This window comes from Diadema antillarum, unplaced genomic scaffold (genome assembly GCF_040938485.1).
Source record: "Diadema antillarum isolate AM-2024a unplaced genomic scaffold, OU_Dant_1.0 seq00000731_RagTag, whole genome shotgun sequence".
NCBI classification, from domain to species: Eukaryota; Metazoa; Echinodermata; class Echinoidea; order Diadematoida; family Diadematidae; genus Diadema; species Diadema antillarum.
Window position 1 is genome coordinate 753712 of NW_027271632.1, and position 20082 is coordinate 773793.

General features: G+C 38.4%; 1 long non-coding RNA gene across 1 annotated transcript; it reads right to left on the reverse strand.

Annotated features, from left to right (window-relative positions):
- Positions 1–7930: 7930 nt before the first annotated feature.
- Positions 7931–16209, reverse strand: LOC139738248 (uncharacterized). Its single transcript, XR_011711426.1, has 6 exons — positions 16054–16209; positions 14614–14638; positions 13548–13601; positions 10145–10219; positions 9323–9419; positions 7931–8870 (listed from the first exon to the last, which is right to left on the reverse strand). It is a non-coding gene; the product is annotated as an uncharacterized lncRNA (long non-coding RNA).
- Between the last annotated feature and the right edge of the window lie 3873 nt (positions 16210–20082).

Genomic DNA, 20082 nt, shown 5'->3' on the forward strand with positions numbered 1-20082 from the left:
AATTTCGTATTTTACGGTAAAATGTCTATCTTGAACATTTCAAACAGTTCACGCGATAAAACCTTATGAAAAATCGACAATCAAATTTTACGCGCTTTGTCTATGAGAGCATGGGTGATGATTTGCGGGCCTTGCGGACCCCTTCCTTAGCGCACAACTTTCCACATTGTTCACGTTTGAGGACGATAGCTGCAAATTTTCGATATCGATCAGTGAACTTGTGGTTCTATTGGAATCTTCAGCATTTTTCCTGTATGTGAGTGGGATTTCATAGAATTTCAGTGACGAAATGTGATCTAAACATGTACACGTACAAATATGACAAGGTGTGGGTCACTCAACTATAAATCTGAGGTAAAATGTGAAATTCTTCGCGTTTTTACATTTTTATGTCACTTTTTTGCGATTTCGGTCCACACAACATTCTGTGCGTGAGGCTAATCTACGAAGTTTCGCGCGTACTGAATGTCATCAGTACGCAAAAATGTGTGTGTACGTGTCCAGAATTACCATGCTGTCCGGTAATACCATACCAAGGGTACCTATATGGTAGCTCTACTACACATCGACCACCCTTTTTTAAACCGACCGCGTAGTTTTGGCGCACAGAATGCTTAGTATGCACTGCACTGCACGCAGAGCACATAAAAATGTATTGGCTTTGACTGTTGATGAGGATGTGTGGGAAAATGCGAAAATTCACTGTTCATTAATGGCTCAAATCAAGGACAAATTTTCAAATGAATATTTTAACCGAATCGTAATGTAATGTCAATGTATTTTATAAAAAACTTCGTACAACATGGTGTTTAATACAACTCGGTTTGTGTGCATTGTCATTAGTCAATACAAAAATAGCGGTCGGTCTTAAAAAGGAGCGGCACCGCGGGGAGCTGAAAAGAGGCCACTCAAGTTCGACGGCGATATTTTTGCACTGAAACTTCGAATTGAAGAAGGAACAGCATTTGATAGTGCTGGATTTTCTCAATCACGTACCGGTAGGTCAAGTTTTTACGTGAATTTCAGAGTTAAATATGCTTATCAAGCAAATAAAAACAAGGAAAAGGAGAAATTACACGATGCGTAATATATGTCCCCGCCGGAAGTAGCATTTTGTAGCAAAATGTACAATATAGGTAAACTAGAAATGTCGCTTTGGCGACTGGTATGCCTCCGCCATAATGCATGATTTTCCCAATAGGTCTAGATAGTACATGTGGACAATGTGTGATTACATTTTCACAAAATTGGCAAAATATTGAAATGACAAGTTTGTCACAAATGTGTTGAATGTTCACCTTCCTTGACCTAGGTTTAATTGGATGAATAGGAGAGCATGTACAATGTATCTAGGGATTTAAGGACTTTAACTCGACTTTGACCCATTCATACATTTAGGCATTGAGTAATTTTCAAGGTACAGGTGTGGAGAAAAAGTGCAATTTCTGAATTGAATAGTAAATTGTTACCATTTTCATCTGGCCCTTGACCCTAAAATTCATAAGATAATCACTTTCAGGTAGAACATGCATAATATGTACTATGTTTCAAGATAACTTGAGCCACTTCCGAGATATGGAGGAAAAAGTTAGTTCAGCACTTTCACTTGATCTTTGACCTTTTGACCTTTGAGGCAAAAAAAGAAGAAAAAAAAAACTTTCCAGAGAATTTCGATTAGGTTACACATGTATGCATACACCAAGTGTAAAAAAAAAAATAACCCTGCTGGCATTGCATGATAGGAGGGAAATAGTAAAATTTTGAAGTGTTGCACTTGACCTTTGACCACTGACCTTTGACCCCATGAACCCTACATTCTCTAGATAATCACTTCCAGTCAGTATATGTATATACTATGTTCCATGAAGATACCTTGAACAATTTTCCAAGGTATGGAGAAAAAAAAAAGAAGTTTTAATATTTTTACTTGACCTTTTGACCTTTGACCTTTGACCTCGTGACCCAAACTTTCACCAGATAATCTTCATTGGGTAATACATGTATACACTAAGTTTCAAGAAAATATCTTCAGGCATTCAATAGATATGGTGGAAATAGTGAAATTTTATGTATTTGACCTTGACCTTTTGACCTTTGACCTTGAGCATGTGCACCCAAAAGTTGATAGGCACAACTTCACCCCCTAATACACATACATGCCAAGTTTCATTAGGATACCTCAACAGGTTTTGATAGTTACCTTGTCCACAAAATTCATTACGGACGGACGGAAGGACGGACGGACGGAAGGACAGACGGACGGACGGACGGACAACCCGAAAACATAATGCCTCCGGCACCACTTCGTGGTGGAGGCATAAAAATCATGGTCAAAGAAGTCAAAGGTCAAAATTCTGTGTAGAAGTTTTGAAGCCCTCACCTAGTGCCATCACATAAAGCAAACGGAATCGAAATCGGGTTAGAAATGGCGAAGGAGTAGCATTTTGTAGCCAATGTACAATATAGGTCAATCATCATCATCATCATCATCATCATCATCATCATCATCTGTACGGGAGTGTAGGTAAATCCTGTCAGGTCTCCCGGTCGTCAGCGCTTGGTAGCACGAGTGACAGTCTATATCGAGCATGGGCGTGGATGTCAGACAATTTCAAAACGTTTGTCTGACCAGAACATGTCTAAACCATGTTTGAAAGAATCTATACTAGTGGATGTAACAAGTGATGAGGGCAGACTGTTCCATGATTGGATGACTCTTTTGCTGAAACAGTTGCTGCGGATATTCAAACGACAATGGGTTGCAAATAATCTCAAAGGATGGCCTCTCGTTCCAAGATACTGTGACTGTACAAAGAAGAACTGTGGGTTGATTCTGTCTATACCATGTAGTACTTATTTTGAAGGCCTGGATCATGTCCCCTCTTTCCCTCCAGTAATGCAATGAAAACAGGTTAAGCTTTACTAGTCTCTCTCTGTAGGAAAGGGTGCTGAGTCCAGGAAACAGTTTGGTTGTCCTGCCCTGAACAGCTTCGATCCTTCTGTCATCTGTTGTAAACCTGGGTTTCCATACGACACTGCAATATTCCAAATGCGGTCTTACCAAAGCCTTGTACAGTGGCAGGAAAATATCTGGTTTGATGTTAACGAAAGCACGTTTGATAAGACCTAACATTTGGTTAGCCTTCTGGATAGATGAGGAGATGTGTTGGCGAAAGTTGAGCTCACTATCAATCAAAACACCCAGGTCCTTTTCACAGTTGACATCATCAAATGTAACATTCTCAATTGAGTAGGAACATTGTAGGTTGTTATACCCAATGTGAAGGGTTTCACATTTGTGCGAGTTAAGAGGGAGTTGCCAGGTTAGTGACCACTTTTCCACACCAGTCAGGTCCTCTTGCAGTGATTGGCAGGAGTCAATATGCGGTATTATACAACACCTCAGAATGATGTCGAATTGTGATTGGCCAAGAACATGTCACATGACATTCAATAGAAAATACCTATCAAACTCATTGAGAGTGACAGCCATACAATAGGCCCCTGGCATGGGCCTATAGCACGGCTCGAAGGTACTATAGCACGGCTTCGCGGGGGGCTACTAATGCATGGCCGCTCACAGAGTTCTGTGGCTCACACCCGTAGCAAAGCGCCAGCAAACTACATTGTACAGTGTACGTGCTGGCCGGCTGCGCTGCGCTGCGCTGCCGGTAAGTCTCACAGACCAGGCGCGGCGGAGTACTGCAACGTTAACGTATACGCGCAGTTACTTTACCTAGCTAGTTGCATGTATCGCAGCCTGTATACACGTAGCGGTACTGCTGTGTTTTTACTTTTGACTCTGATCTGCTACGTGGACCACAGTGATCCCAACATCAAGACTTCATTTCAAGTTGAGAAACCGTAATTTGATTATTTTTCTGTGTTTTTATACAAAATAATTTTCGGAAATAGACAAAGTCTAGACCTACTACTAGATCTACCGACATCTCAGATCGACCTAACAGCCAGGCCTAACTTGATCTAACGTTAGCGTAGAATGGGTATAGACCCTGCGGAGTTCGTGATTCCTGTGACTGTGTGGTCGAATCATGACGAGTGTTTGAAAGCAGTACACAGGGTGGTTTACAATTCTCTGCCTAATTGTTACATTTATTTTGGGCCTTCCTGAGTTGGCGGTCACTAATTTTGTATTGTGATTGTGGACAAGGTGTTGTATAAAACGAATAATTTATGATTTTGTTCGTGCATTGGGGCACGTAATACCGCACTCGGCGCGAGATTCGCCACTGGTCTATTCAACGCGGCGCTACGCGCCTTGTTGAATAGACCAGTGGCTCATCTCGCGCCTCGTGCGATATTCGTGCCCTATGCACTCACAACTCATAAATTATTCGTATACTCTAGCATAGATCTTGGCGTCATCGGCATATAATTGTGATGAACTAGAGAGAACATCTGGCAGATCATTCACATACATCACAAAAAGTGTCGGGCCCAGAACACTCCCTTGAGGAATGCCGCTCAGTAAAAATCAAGGTCAAAGGTCAAAGAAGTCAAAGGTCAAAATTCTGTGTAACGTGTTAGAATTTTTGAAGCCCTCATCTAGTGCCATCACATAAAGCAAACGGAATCGAAATCGGGTTAGAAATGGCGAAGGATCTCACGATCTCACGCATATACATGGCACCGGCACCCATTTTTCTCACGCATCGCCATCGGGCAAAGTCTGCAACTTGGGCCTATGATAATGCGCATTAAGCTGAAAAGATTAGATATAGTTGCGAAAATAGTCACTTAAGTATGCACCTGATCGCACCATTTCAGAGCTAAAAATTGAAAAAGCTCCCTACCGTGGGAGGCCACAGGGGGGGAAAACCCCTCCCACGCCACACCCTCGCTCGCGCGCACATTTACAGTAATGAAAATCTCACTCATAAATTTTTTATTTAACTTGGCATCCCTGACAACGTGCACTGCGCGCTGTGTTGCATACGTGTGTTGCATACGTGTGTGCGTGCACCTACGCCTGGCTGTGGTTCACATAGAAAAGAAACCCAACAATACTGGAAACTAGTTGAGAGTGAGACTCCCATAGGCCAATGCTATAATATGACTCAGGAGTCAAAATGAGTGAGATCAATACATATTAGAAATGCATGCAAATGAAATAAAGTTTTAGAGTGAGAAAGGACCAAAATGAGTGACTCTCATGCTCAATGCGTGAGAGTTGGCAGCCCTGAAAACTAGAGTAGAAATCTGAATTGTCAGAGATCATGCATACCTGTCAGAGATAGGAATACAAGGTAGAGCCACTAGATTTCTAGCTATCTACCGTACCGGTGGTGTATCGCGATCCATCAGAACCTTCTTAATAGTCCCACACGTATCGTTTCACGTCGACATTTGTTGAATGCAATATGCAATTATGCACGGCTACCGCTAGCATGCAAGGCATGGGGCGTGTTGTCATCGTTGTTCCTGTCGAGATGATTGTGCGTGCGTGAAGAGCTCGAGGTGCGCATGCGTACGTTAGATTTTTTTTTTTTTTTTTTTCTAAGGACTGACGGAGAAGTATATGGACTGCATGTAAATGGTTTCTATTTTGCATAAAGTTAAAAACCTAAATCCCCATCTCTACCAAAACCACTATACCATCCCTTTGCTGTTTCTTTGTAGTTGTATTGATGCATGTAGTATTTTGCATAACCAGGCGAGTTGTAAAATGTATTTGTGTGCATGCAAACAGACATATCAAAGCAGCATATAGGCTCTAAACCAGTGATTTTATTTTATTTTATTTTTTTTTTTTTGGGGGGGGGGGGAGATATATTTAAGAATTGCAAAAGTTTATAGAGGGTTAGACCTATTGGCAACTCTGTGCGATTATATGAGTGTTCATGATATCAATGGCCTGTTTGGCAGCTTACCAAACATACATGTGGATTGAGTGATTGCAGCAATATAAGTAGGACACATCAGTGACAGTTTTGTTTTAGGAAAATCGCATGATCCAATCAAAAGTTAAGGACTTTTAAGATTTTGGTACAACCATTGCTGGATGAGAAGACTTCCACAGTCTGTGGCATCATATATGAAGAAAAATATAAAGAAAATATAGAATAAATTCACTAAAAAGTCATCTTCTATCACTGAAAAGTATACATTCCCTCGACGTGTTACTGACATATTTGCTTGCTTTCTTGATATGTTTCTGTCATATGTCTGTTACTGACATATGTTAAGGATACATTGTAATATTATTCCCTGGGTGCTTTCTGAAAGAGGTATGAGGAAAGTGCTCTTTTATTACCGTAGAAAAGTGAAAATATGTATAATTTTCTTTATATTTTCTTTGTATATCATTCTTCGCATATGTGACGTCACAAACTATAGTAGTAGTCTCATCCAGCGATGGCTGCACCACTTGTCTCATCTTCCTCAAATTTTTATTTTTGTGTTTAACTAATATTGCTGCATTCAGTCAATCAATATGCATATTTGGGTTTCATTCCCCTTGAAGCAATGTTTTTGTCCATTTGTACGATACAAGTCATATGATCTGAGTCCCATTTCATAAAAGATGCTAGGATGACAAGTCCTGCTGGAATGACAACTTCCCATAGCAACATCCAATTAGGAAACTGGATTCTTGTCGTTACCATGATAATCGCAATTCCAGCAAGACTTGCTATCATATTAACTTTTTATGAAATGGGGCCTAGGACCGAATGTTGTGTATTCAAATGTTAATTGTGTGATGAATTATCTTCATGCTGAGCTCTATAAGCCCTTGTGTGTGTGTGTGTGTGTGTGTGAGTGTGTGTGTGTGTGTGTGTGTGTGTGTGTGTGTGTGTAAGTGCCTTTGAACTAATGCTGTAATACATGTCTTATGGAAATAACCAAATGCACAAATGTGTTCATTACTGAGTATGCTGAAGTACGTGTATACTGTAATTATGTTGACTGTAGCAGCTGTGTTGAAATGAATGCGTAGGCCTATACACATAACATTATTCCAACATGAAAGCTTGCTAGCATGGCTGCTGTTGCATTGGGTTGTTGTTGCCTTTATCCTGCTGAGTTCATACAATGTATTAACTCCAGAACATGGGAACCCAGTGCAACATGTGCCGTTTGATGACATCACATGCTAATGATTCTAACACACACAGCAGTCACTAAACATCCACATTAATTGTCAAAACCATTATACACAAATGCCCACATGCACAAAAATACTGTATAAGGTTAAGTCAAATGCAACTATTCTCTCTCCCTCACTTTTCTCCACCCCCTCCATCCATCAAGTTTCTTTCACCTGCAAAGCAAAGATGATCTCTCAATATTCCCCATTTCATTTATTATTTGTACAGCCAATTTCGTTCCAACATACCAGTAGTAGTGATTTACCCAGTATAACATTTGTCTGTGTATCAGCTATACGTACAGTCAATATAGTAGATCATAAAATCCCTTATTCAAGAGGAAAATCAAATTTGCCAAAAGCTTACTAACGTACAAAAAAAAATCTAAAAATCATCTAAATTGTACATTGATGTTTAGACATTTTGTATGGCCTCTTCAGTAGTTATGGAAGTTGAGAAGCACAACAAGGAAATGTAGTTGGATAAGATAATCGTGTAAAAGGAGACATGGCATCACAAAGCCTTCGGAGTCGAGATGTTATCTACTTAACCAAATACTTGTACAGTGTACAATGTATTATACAGCATAAATCAAGTGTTTTCTCAGTCTTTCATAAAATATCAGTTCTATGCATCAAGTCAGAACTTCACACACACACACACACACACACACACACACACACACACATGCAAACACAAACACATTCAAGCAGGTGACAACTTGGACCAGTCTATGTAACCCAACTTTATTCCACGAAAAATAAGAAATGAGATAAATAATACACATAGAAAGCTAATAAGTATTTCTTTCACATGTACTGTACTTCCCTGATATTAAACCCTGATAGAGAAGATCTATTGGACATCACATAAACATGTCATGAGCATGCTTTTAGAAATAGCCTTTACATTATTTGGTTGTGTATGAAATGTCTGGGAAGTTTGGGTGTGAACACTCCTTGGCAAGGGTAGCCCAAATGTCTCATATTGCCCCAAATCAAACTGACATATTAGTCAGTGACAAGAGGAAATATTTTCTATATTATTAACATATTCCTGCTGCAAAGTTTAGATATAAAATTGATGAAAGATAACACATGGTTAACGACAAACACTGTCAGGAAACCAGTTCTTTGGAGATTTAGACTGCATTACTCGCTGGAACAATAGGACAAGCATGTAAGTGCATGAAAATGCATGAGATAAATGAAGCCAATACTGTGTTTATGACATTATTACTACACCTCACTTCAGTCTTCAGGTTTGTGCTTAAAGGCAGAAAATTACAATGTACCTGTACCTTGTATTACCATCACACACAAAAAATCCTAACCTGTAACAACTTATGCATGTAAGACTGTACCTTAGCTAGAGCCCATGTCTCTTGCCTGTTAACTGCATGAGCCATGAACTCTGTGATATCACTCCAAACTGTGCATGTATCAATCAGGTACTCATAAATTTAGAGGCAACTACAGTGGAAATGTCCCATCCGTCACCCAACAGCAAAGGAAAAATGTGTAATTGAATACAAACAAAGTGAAAAGAATACTACGAAAGACATGAAATATAACTACTGTACTACGAAAAGTGAGCAAGAACAAAACACACAAAGGTTGATGCACAACTGAATCTTTCAAGCTTGGGCAATTTGGTGTCTCCTCTTGAAATATTCGAGATGAAACCGAGCAGCTGGAACTACTTTTGAGTTACATCCGTCATGATGAGGATAGCCACAATGCACGAGCTGGAGCTGTTCAGCTGTGAAGAAAGGATATGAAAGGGAAAACAATTATATTCACAAATATCACAGATATTTAGAAATACAAGTTGTACCAACTACAGAAACTCCTTAATTCTAAATACTACTAATGCAAATATAATATTCTTTGCTGCCATACATTGCAGGGAAAAGCACACATGTATGCTGTATAAGTGATCACTCATTGGCAATTCGAGTAAGCTACATGAATGATAATCGTGAATACTTGTACTTTCCACTCAAAATCCATTTTATTGTTGGGTTTCTTTAATGGGTCAGCCTCACACATACAAAATGATGAAAACAGACAAATAGCTTGTGCTTATTCATCTACATGTATTTCGTCCAGAGAAGTCTTCATGATATGCCCAGTAATAATACAGAAAATCAGAAATATATGGAATTCATCAAATCATAAAAGAGAGAGAAGCAACTAAATGTGTAACTGTACCTGTGTTAGTGAATGCAGACATCATTCACATGGCTGCTGCCACAGCGTCGGCAATCTTCTTGAATTTTGCCTCGCTGTCGACATACCCATCCCCTCCCTGGGTGGAAGAGAGCAGTGAGAAGAAAGGAAAGAGCACAGAAAAAACAGGAAATGAGACTTAAATGCAAAGATTCTGGCAGAGTATTGTTTCAGGAAATTTGAGGTTGGGAATCCCACCCTTGAAAAAAAAAAGTCTGCGGATAGTTTTGTTTATTCCACAGTGATCTCGTGACAGATATCGCACTATGCATATCGAAAGTTAGACTTACATTGGCTCTCTGCACACAAATCATTAAGGCTAACATCCTATACTACACAACCATCAAGCTGTGATAGAGTCATTTGTCAAAGAAAGGAAAGAAAAAAAAACTACTGCATAGGCCCACATCTAATATCAGGGGTTATATCTCTAAGAGTCCGGGATTTTTAGAATCAGGTTGTTCTGTTTCCTGCTTTCCTGACCTACTGGAGATTGGTTCTTAAATGGGTAAGTGGTATGGCTACTGATGGTTTGCAGTTCAACATGTGTAAGCCCTAATAAGATCTGTTATATTAGTCTTTCCCTGGTTAAGGTCATGAAAGAACTGAGCTTTTGCTCTAGAAGCTCAACCTTTTGGATGGGTTAACCGTCTGCCATCAAGAGTCTTCATTTTTAGATTATACTGAGCATCCACATTGCTTAATTAGCCAGCATTCCAAATTAAAATCACATTGAACTGGACTCTAGTCATCACAAATTGAAAGGGAAACTTTGTTGTGAAGATGCAATGGTATTATTCTTACCACTTTGGAGTGGACAAGTGTGCCATTCACAAACACCTCCAGTTTCCCCGTCACCTCTGGGGTCCCTTCTCCACTCTAGAAATGCGGAGCAAGTAAAAATATTTATGGAATTGAAATACATGAAGCTCAGCTATAGATAATAAGTCCTTGGAGTAGTCTGAATACATGGGTACAAAAGACCAATTGCCATTCAAGAAATGTCAGAAAATATAATTGCAATCATTACATTGCATGCTGTAATAGCATTCAGCTGCTTTCTAGGGGATTATATTGGTGCAAAACTTCATGATGCAATAAATTTCAGCAAGACTCTGATTGAAGAGATTTTCATCTGCACTGTTTTGTTACCATTTTAACAGTAAAAGTACATGTACATGCTTTTTGAGAAAACATATGTATATGTACAATGTATACGCATAAACATATTTCCCCAGATTCTGATTGTTGTGCCTGATGTTGCCATTTATGAGTAAGTGGGGTATCCACACACTATACACATCAAACAAAAAATTCACAGAACACAGGCTACAGAATCCATCACTTGTAAACCTTGACATGTCCCAAGTCAACATCAGCTGCCCTGGCAATTGCATGGACTGCTTGTCAACCGCAACTCCTTTACTCAGTGCATGATTCACAGATACAATACATAACTGGAACAATATAAGTTCTAGCTTCATGGTCGATTTCTGTCTAAAACTTTTCATAGAGCTGGCATGGATAACTCCAAGACCATTTGTACACTAGTAGTGTCTGTGCTGATGAATTAGTGCACAGCTTCAACATGCACAGAATCTCTACCTAGTAACTGAGCATTTCTTCCAGATTCACACACAAACATAAACTGATTTTCATAGACATGCAAATTTATACATAGAATCCATTGCAGCATAAATACAAACAATAACTAATTATATAACTAAATAAGTTAGTAAATAAATGAATAAATAAGAATAAATAAATGAATAAATATACACGTGTATCTTTCTGCAGCTATGATTTGATATACTGTACATCAAGTTTTGTTTTTTAAAATCATAGTTTGTGATGCAAATGTGTTTGCTATGCTGACATACTGAAGTGATAATCATTAAGATACAGTATGACACTGAATTTTAATATCACTTGACTGACGAATCTGAATCATGGAAATACACAGCATTAATAAGCAAACAAAGAACAAACTAACATAATGAGAAATGTAGGAATCATGTACCAGGTAAATAATTTTAACAAAAGAAATCACCTTGGATTCAAAGACTTTGTACCCACAAACAATGCAACTGAGTCTTCCAGGCAGACTAGCAACATTATCTACTGCTAACAACAACACATATATTATTCACAGAATTGATAGAGCTGCAAGTGCAATGTCATTGTTTGCAGCTTGGTTTGTTCGTGACTTGCAAATTTCTGCACGAGTAATCTTTTGTCTCCCTCCACAGACATAAAAAAGAGGAAAACCTTGACCTGGGTTGCTAGGGCTACCTTCCACACAAGCCTGGAGCAAACTTGTTTGTGTGGCCTTGGATTGTAATTACAGTGTATCAAGAAAGAAATCTGTATATAGAGAATTATGAAGCGATCTTTACCTGAGGGATATGTATTACACACAGTGTTTGAGTAAGAAGTTTTAGGCGGTGTAAAAGCAGTGAAAAAGAAATGATGAAAATGGTGACTGGTGAATGGTGACTTCCATGATACAATACCGTACCACCACAGGCCTCGAATTTCACCAGTTCTAGGGACAGGCAATTTTTGGTTTTAGGGGCACTCTCTCTCAAAATTTTTTAGGACAGCAAGGGAAAAGTTGCAGTAAGCATGGTAATTTTGAGAGAGGCATTGCGGCAAGTAGATAGGGCATTGCGGCAAATTGCCTTTTGCCTCCCGGGTAATTCGAGGCCTGCACCATCACAGACACTTCTAAATATGATGCCATTTTATTTTTGTTTCCATACAGGACCACATTCATTCCCACCATCAGTTAGATATCATCCTGTGGTATCTTGATATCTGTCAACTTTTACTTGAATCAACAGTTACTTAGGTCTTCCATCCGTACCCAAAATTCAAACATTAGCTTCAACAACAGCAGCAACCAATCAAATAAGGTAAATAATAGATTTTAGATGAGTAATGGGAAATAATATCAATGATGCAGAGACTCCAACCCCAAGCACCTTCTGATCTGGAGATTCTCCCGCCTGAAACCCCTAGCAAACGGGAGACTCTAACTTGATGTGCGCGAAGCCCTCATCACGACCACGAAGTGCAAAGTTCCTTGCGGCCAGGGTCCAGGGCCCACTTAAGGGCCCTGGAAGCTCTAGGGTTCTAGATGCTCTCTTGTGCTATCTAAGGCTTATTTTTCAAAATACAATGACACTAAGTAAGAAATCATTTCAAGCAGGAGACACAGAGCCAGGGTGGGAGAAATTAAATCTCAAGCGGGAAAGGGGATTTTGCAAAAATGGGCTTTCGGCAGGAGATCTCCCGTCGAAAGCGGGAGAGTTGGAGTCTCTGATGATGTTATTTTGCCTAACAAATGACTATACTATATACAACACAGGCACTGGTCCGATGGTCCTACTGTCACAGACCGGTAAAATTCACTGTCAGACCAGCAACTTTTAAGAAACTGCTAAATTTGCTGGTCAGGCATAACAGGCAAAATAACAGTAATTACATTGTTGAGGCCAGTTGAAAAAACAACAACAAAACAACAAACAGTACAACAAGACCAGTACTACTGGTAGGAAAAATGGGTTAGAGTGCAGCCTGTTAAATAGATCTTGAAAAGGATTTTCGCAAAGTTTTTGCATATATTTTGCATAATGTAACTCAAGAGCAACAACAAAAATATCAAACATGTATCTGTATTTTGTCTATCCAACTGTACTCTCTATTGTTTACAAGAATGAACAATAATTATATCATTAGTGATATGTTAACATTTAGTACACTGTATCAAATTGGAAAACATTCAAAATTCCTTGAGCACAACTGAGCAAAGTATCAACAATGCCAGAATTTCCATTTTCACAGTAATAGAGCATACAAAGTAAAAATCAGTGCAAAATCTCTGTTATGAAATTCTGCTCACACAATGGACAAACTGAGGAACAATATTCTCAAAAGACTTTTCAATCAATTATAACACAAATTTAACAAAGGCTCCGTATTATCTATTTCAGCGACAGTGAACTGAAACTCTTTTGATCATCTAGCATTTTGCTTGGGGCTGAAACATATAATATAACAATGAGTCACTGTAATATTACATTTATTTACTTATTGCATCAGTTCACCTCATTGTATATTTCACTTCAATTATGAGTCGGGTCGGAAAATGCTCTTATTAAAGATACTTAGACCTGTAAGGCTGTAAAAATCTTCATTTACTCACCACATCCACATCGGCCCCAAATTCATTTTTCAGTTGTGAGGCCAACTGTTTATACTGCATGGTGAAAATGTACAATACAACATGAAAATATTTTCTTTAAATATCTGATATAGTATGAATTTTAACAATAAAAAGTGCAAGTATTTAGATGTTACAGGGGATGGGATTGGGTCAAACACTAGCTGTTTTTAACGTCTTGCATAGATCAATAAAGATAAAACGTTAAAAGCACATTCCCCTGCAATATCAAAGCCAGACTGATGTTATGCAACTCTAATTTTTCTGACAATGGAATATCAACAGAATGCACTATTCTACCTGTCATCTATACATTAAAATAATAGTTGCCCAAATTTCAAGGCATTTCAAGTTGGGATTTTTCAAATTAAAAAACATGCATTTTGTCATGGAGCAAAATACGCAGTCAACCTCGCTAAAGTCAATCTGCACAAAAAAGAAAAGAAAAGACAATTCAAAAAAAAAACAGATAAGACAAAGAAATATTCTACCCTGGATATGCATCTAAATGTGCTTATAATTTCCTTTAAGTAAAAATTCACATTTACTAAGTCAGACAATTTTCTCTGGTTCCTTCTTATTTGACTTTGGCAAGGTTGACCTTACATGTACCTTACATGTATAGGGGAGATCTCTTTTTGCACAGTTTTCATCACCAGCAGTGAAAAAAACAACAACTTACTGTCCACTAAATCAACTGCTAACTGCCTTCTCTAATGGTATTTCAAGGTAGATATGGTCGGTGAGAATACACCATAATGATTTAAAATGACAAAATTCACAACTGACATAAAGACACATAAACAATAATACCATTTGAAAAATTCTCATCCTATTTCACAACCTTTTTACCATAACAAGTAGCATCAAAAGATATCTCAAATTTCTGAGACTAATTCTTGTAATGGTTTCATATTTGTATTATTTGCTAGTATTACTTCTTACACAAAATTGTCATTCTCTTAAGAAAGAAAAATGACATGCATGAAGCAAAACTTCTAGATAGCTATGCAATAAAATCTCGATTGAAGGTGAAGTCATGATTTACCTTGGGGAGGTACCCTCATCCACCGCTGTCAAGGGAAAGAAAGAAATGAGGCATACATGTAAGTGGATGAGAGAATCAATCAGATTTTATGAGAGTGAGTTCATGGGTGAAAATGTATTTACTGCAGTTGTATGCAACTGTGTCTCAAGGGTTGAACACGATTTTGTCAATTCCACTGAATATGTGTCTTTCAAAGAGCAGAAACTGATAACTCAGGTGCGTTACATTCAAAAGGATGAGATCCTGACAGAAGTCACTTTGTCATGAATCGAGCCTTCCACACTATTTTTGATAACATTCCTGTGAGACAATAAAAATGCACACACACAATCAAAAGATCACTGCATGTTGCTAACTTTTGATCTGTGCTTATTTTGTTGCTTGTTGTACGTATTGAATTGTTTTGGGCACTTTAAAGGGATGGTACAGTACTGGTGGAGATGAGAATTGGGATACCAAGAAAACACTTATGAGATAGTACAGAGCATACCATTTTAAGAGGAATTCAAAGTTTATTTGATGAAAATCGGGGTTTGGAATGACTGAAGCATCCAAAAGCAATGTAAAGCAAAGCGATCGTAATAAAAGGTGGGTCCCACACTTTATTAGAATCACTCTGTTTTGGATATCTCAGCCATTTCAAAACCAATTTTCATCAAATTAACATTGAATTCCTCGAGTCATGGAATTACATGCTCTTTCATATTTCATAAGATGTTTCTCATTATCTCACCAAAAAATGTTTCAAACCTGAAATTAGGTCTCATCCAAAACTATACAATCCTTGATACTACACCATACTAGATTATTACCAAGGCACTACAATGTACCAGTATCAGTATGTAAACACCCACACTTCGGACCACACCTAACCCCGAGGCGCGCGGGCTGGTAGCAGTCGGACCACACCCTACACAACACAACTACTGCCGTACTGGCAGCGTTGGTCGGGCTATCTTGAAGGTTACCGTATTCCTAACGCTCTATTTCACGCTTCATTTTCTAATGTACTTTTTAGTTAGGCCTACACTCATGAAGTTTATGTGTACAAGGGTATAGGATCTTTGGCTTTGCTACAACTTAGTAACTTAGTACAAGTAGACCATTCTCGAACGGTTTCTCATTACGGACACCCTGCATACCGGTCGACTGCGACAAGCCCGACGCGTTCGGGCTTGTAACCGGTATGTGATATGTAAATTTATATGCACTATGACTATGAATATCTCTTCCCATCTCCTGGTAAAATAAACACTATACTGGTAGTGGTACCCAAGCTCCGCTCCGCCGGGCCACGTTGTACGAAGCGTACTGGTATGTAAAGAAAATACATGTATTAATACCAGGTACACAACTGTGCTGGCAGGAAGCCAGAGTTCGTCATATAGGCATAGCATAAGCATTCGTCATACCTGCACAGGCTGGCACTGAGGCACTTACCAATAAATCACTTTGACAATGACCGTCATGTTGAATGTGTTCGAAAGTTTCCTTGCAGGAAGAAAAGGCAACCAACGTGATCCGCTTTCTGGAGCTCTCTGATTGAAAACACGTAAGTAACCTCGAATCATCGCCCTAACGTGAAAACACGGTCGAACGAACACACACACACCGTGACCGGTAAACAGAGGGATTTCAGTCAAGCCGCCGCGCGCCGGGGGGCCGACAACGTCGATCAGACTAACTTTGGCGCACGCTATTGGCCAGTGATATTATGACGTACTAAGTGTACTAGCATGTGGCTGCCAAAAGGCGTGGTCAGAGTCCCAAATGAAACTTTTATAGTAATACAAAAACAAAACAAAACACAACAAAACAAAACAAATCAAAACAAAAACAAAAACAGCGCACAGTGTCCTACTTCAACTACTAGTATTCCATGGGCAATGGGCACTGTTGAAACCAAAGGTATATAAAGGGCCAGCTTCTACACTCTTTGATTGAAACTAAATACTTGCTCAGAAAGGCTTTGACCAATCATTTTCATCAGTCAGGATTCAGTACATAAATATGATAATTATAAGTACACATTGTATATAAATATATCAGATTTTGACTGGTTGAAAGATCTCCACGTGATTTCATGTATTTATAACTATTTCAAGAATTCGCGTCCTGTTTCGTACGGTCACTGTATCATCCCTCCATTATCGTATCCACCACACGACTTCTCGCCTCATGTTTTCCCCTTCTTCACTTTAAATTTTTGATCTAAACAACATACTAGTACTCTGCATGCCTAATTTCAAGTTTCTAGTCAAAACTATGGGCCTCGGTGCCTCCAAAAGTACTATTCACTTCGGGGCTGCATGCTCTCCTCAGTGAATAGTACTATTTTGGAGTCGATCACCTCTGCCAATACTACAGCTTTAACTCGCAAAGTCTTAAAGCGAAGTACATCGGGTGCTGTTCGTTATTCCGAAGGTTCGTTATTCTGAAGGTTCGTTATTCCGAAGATTCGTTACTCCGAAACATAAAAAATTCCCTATACCTAGCCTGGTTCGTTAATCCGAAAATGAAAAAGGGTTTGTTAATCCGAACATTTGTGGCGTTATTCCGAAGATTTGTTATTCCGAATTATGTTCGTTAATCCGAAAATGAAATGGGGTTCGCTATTCCGAAGGCTCGTTTATCCGAAAATGAAACAGGGTTCGTTATTCCGAAGGTCCGTTGATCAGAAAATGAAATAGGGTCCGTAACGACCCTTCGGAATAACGAGCTTTGTTTCATTTTCGGATTAACGAACCTTATTTCATTTTCGGGTTAATGAACCTTCGGAATAACAAACCTTATCACATTTTCGGATTAACGGACCTTCAGAATAACGAATCTTCGGAATAACGAACCTTCGGAATAACGAACATTCGGACTAAAGAACATTCGGAATAACTAACTGTAACCAGTACATCTGTCTACTGTAATCGTGAATAATTATGATAATTGTTCTTAATCAAATAGCAAAGCGAGGACAGTTAACGCTGAATTTGCAAGGATATCGGCCGCCTAGCGGCAGAAATGGCACATGACATCCACAAAGTACATTTTGCCTCGTTGTCCTTTCTCATCTTTTCCTGTTGATTTTTATCTCACGATATAGTCTTTAAAAGTCGAATAATTCTATATTTGTCTTGAAGAGATGCCGTGGTTCCCCGTCTTTCCTTCGAAATAAACGCAGATTAACGGGTGAAATTTTCTTGTTTTTGTGTGCGACTGATTTATCTTCATAAAATTTTATTGAAAATAAAATTAACACGGTTAGAACAATAATACTCATGTATCAAATAAAGTGTTGACGGTGCATGTATTCATTCATGGAAAGTGTGCGTCGAATACCTAGCGAATTGTGGGAAGTTTTTTGTTTTGTTTTGGGGTTTTTTCGGTGCATTCGCCCTTCCTATTATGGTGTCTTGTCAAAAAAGGGGGAGGGGAGATGGCGAGGGACAACGGGGGACTCTTTGTGCTCTCATGTGCTTTTCCCTTCTTCATTCAAGAATGACACATGCACGGCCTGTGCATAAGATACAAACATCAGTATAGCAAGACACTTAAACATATTTACGGTGTATACATGTATCTACTTACTATACACTGACACACCCACACACACGCACACAACAAAACACACATGGTAATAGTCGACAGCAGAATTATTTATACTATTGAACATTTTTTTTTTTTTATTTGGTAATACGATTGTATGTAAATGATGAAATGATCGAAATTCGGTATGACTCTGACGTGTTTATTTGTCATCTACCAATCAAAGTAACATTGGGTTTAACTTCATTTGCATGAAAAAAAAAATCCATTAAGATTTCCATCTTTTTTACGCCCTTTTATTGTATGGTTATTTTGGGGGAATATAAGAATTCTTGCTGGGAACATACTGTTACTAAAGGTGCTGTTTACAATTTGGGAGCAGTGATTTTAAAAATGTTCAAGATATCACATTTGATGCATATATAAGTGTCAGTTGTATCACAAACAATCCTATAAACCATGTAAAAATTTCACAATAAAACCTAAAACATAAGAGGAGGTATCACTATTTTTCTCAATTAACCATAGCAGTTACTGTAGACGGTTTAGTTTGGTAACATTTTTATTATAACCATTGTTCACATTTTGTATATATTCAACAATACTTCACATTAATTCTACTGGTTCAAATCTTTACATTGGTTGTTTCTATCCCTGACTCACATTTTAGAACTATATTTTGAAGCACCAAAGTTTTTGTTTCATCTGCAAATGGTAAATTATGCCTTTACGAACAAATAGCTTGGGATCAATATTGATGGCCAATGTCCGTGACGGTATAAGTCAGTATGGGAAAGCCTTCAAAATAAACGTCCTTTTATACTTTCCCATGCATTATACAATTGTAATGTTGCGAGATGATACTGGGAATATTATTACTTTAAAGTATCGAGACAATGAAATCAATGCCTGAGTTCCACCACAAGTATATCATTTTATGAGAAATTGTCTTTATTGAAAAATAAGGGTATGAATGATTTTGCAGACATATAGAAATATATGTGTATAGGCCTGAACACAGCTTTGAGATTTAAAAAAAAAACATAAAAAAGACCACTCCAAATCCAAGATCGCATCGAAGAGCCTGCTTTAATTTTCAATTCTTTTGGAAATTTAAGATGAATGATTGAGAGAAGTTGTTAAAAGTGTACTTTAAAAGGTAGGGCCTAATATCTGAGTACTTCGCATGTGCAATTATCACTCTAATACGTAGATTTAAAAAAACGGCAAGATGTTTAAAAAAAGTCATGAGCGCAGAAACAATATTCCAAATAAAAACGAATGTTCTATCAACTCTTTATAACCGACACAATTATTATATTCAATTTCGACATGGAATGTATCAAATAGTTCATTGTATAATAGGGATAATGATAATTATAGAATTCGGACCACAGCCACAATAACTCCTTTATATAATATATGTTGCATATTAATGTTTGGAGTTTTTTTTTCACTCGTATATATTCTTCTGATGTAAGACCAGAACTGGATCTAGAATATGCACACACACACACACACACACACACACACAAGGTTGGTGCACAACTGATTTTTTCAAGCTCGGACAATCTGGTGTCTCCTCCTGGAATGTTCGAGATGAAACCGAGCAGCTGGAACTACTTTTGAGTTACATCCGTCATGATGAGGAAAGCCACAATGCACGAGCTGGAGCCGTTCAGCTTCACGAAACAGCTGGAAAAAAAAAATATATATATATAGAATTGGAGCAGAAAAGAAAGGAAAATGAAGATGAAACCGGTAACATTAGGTGAATCTGCAGGCTTGCTATCGGTATAGGGGTCAGACTTATTATGAACTTCAACTGTATCCGACAAGTATAGGCCCTATGTACTATTTCTTGCAGCGTAAACCCTTGCTCAGAGCGAACGCGGCATGGGTTATAAAGTTTTCTTGAGGATGACCGTG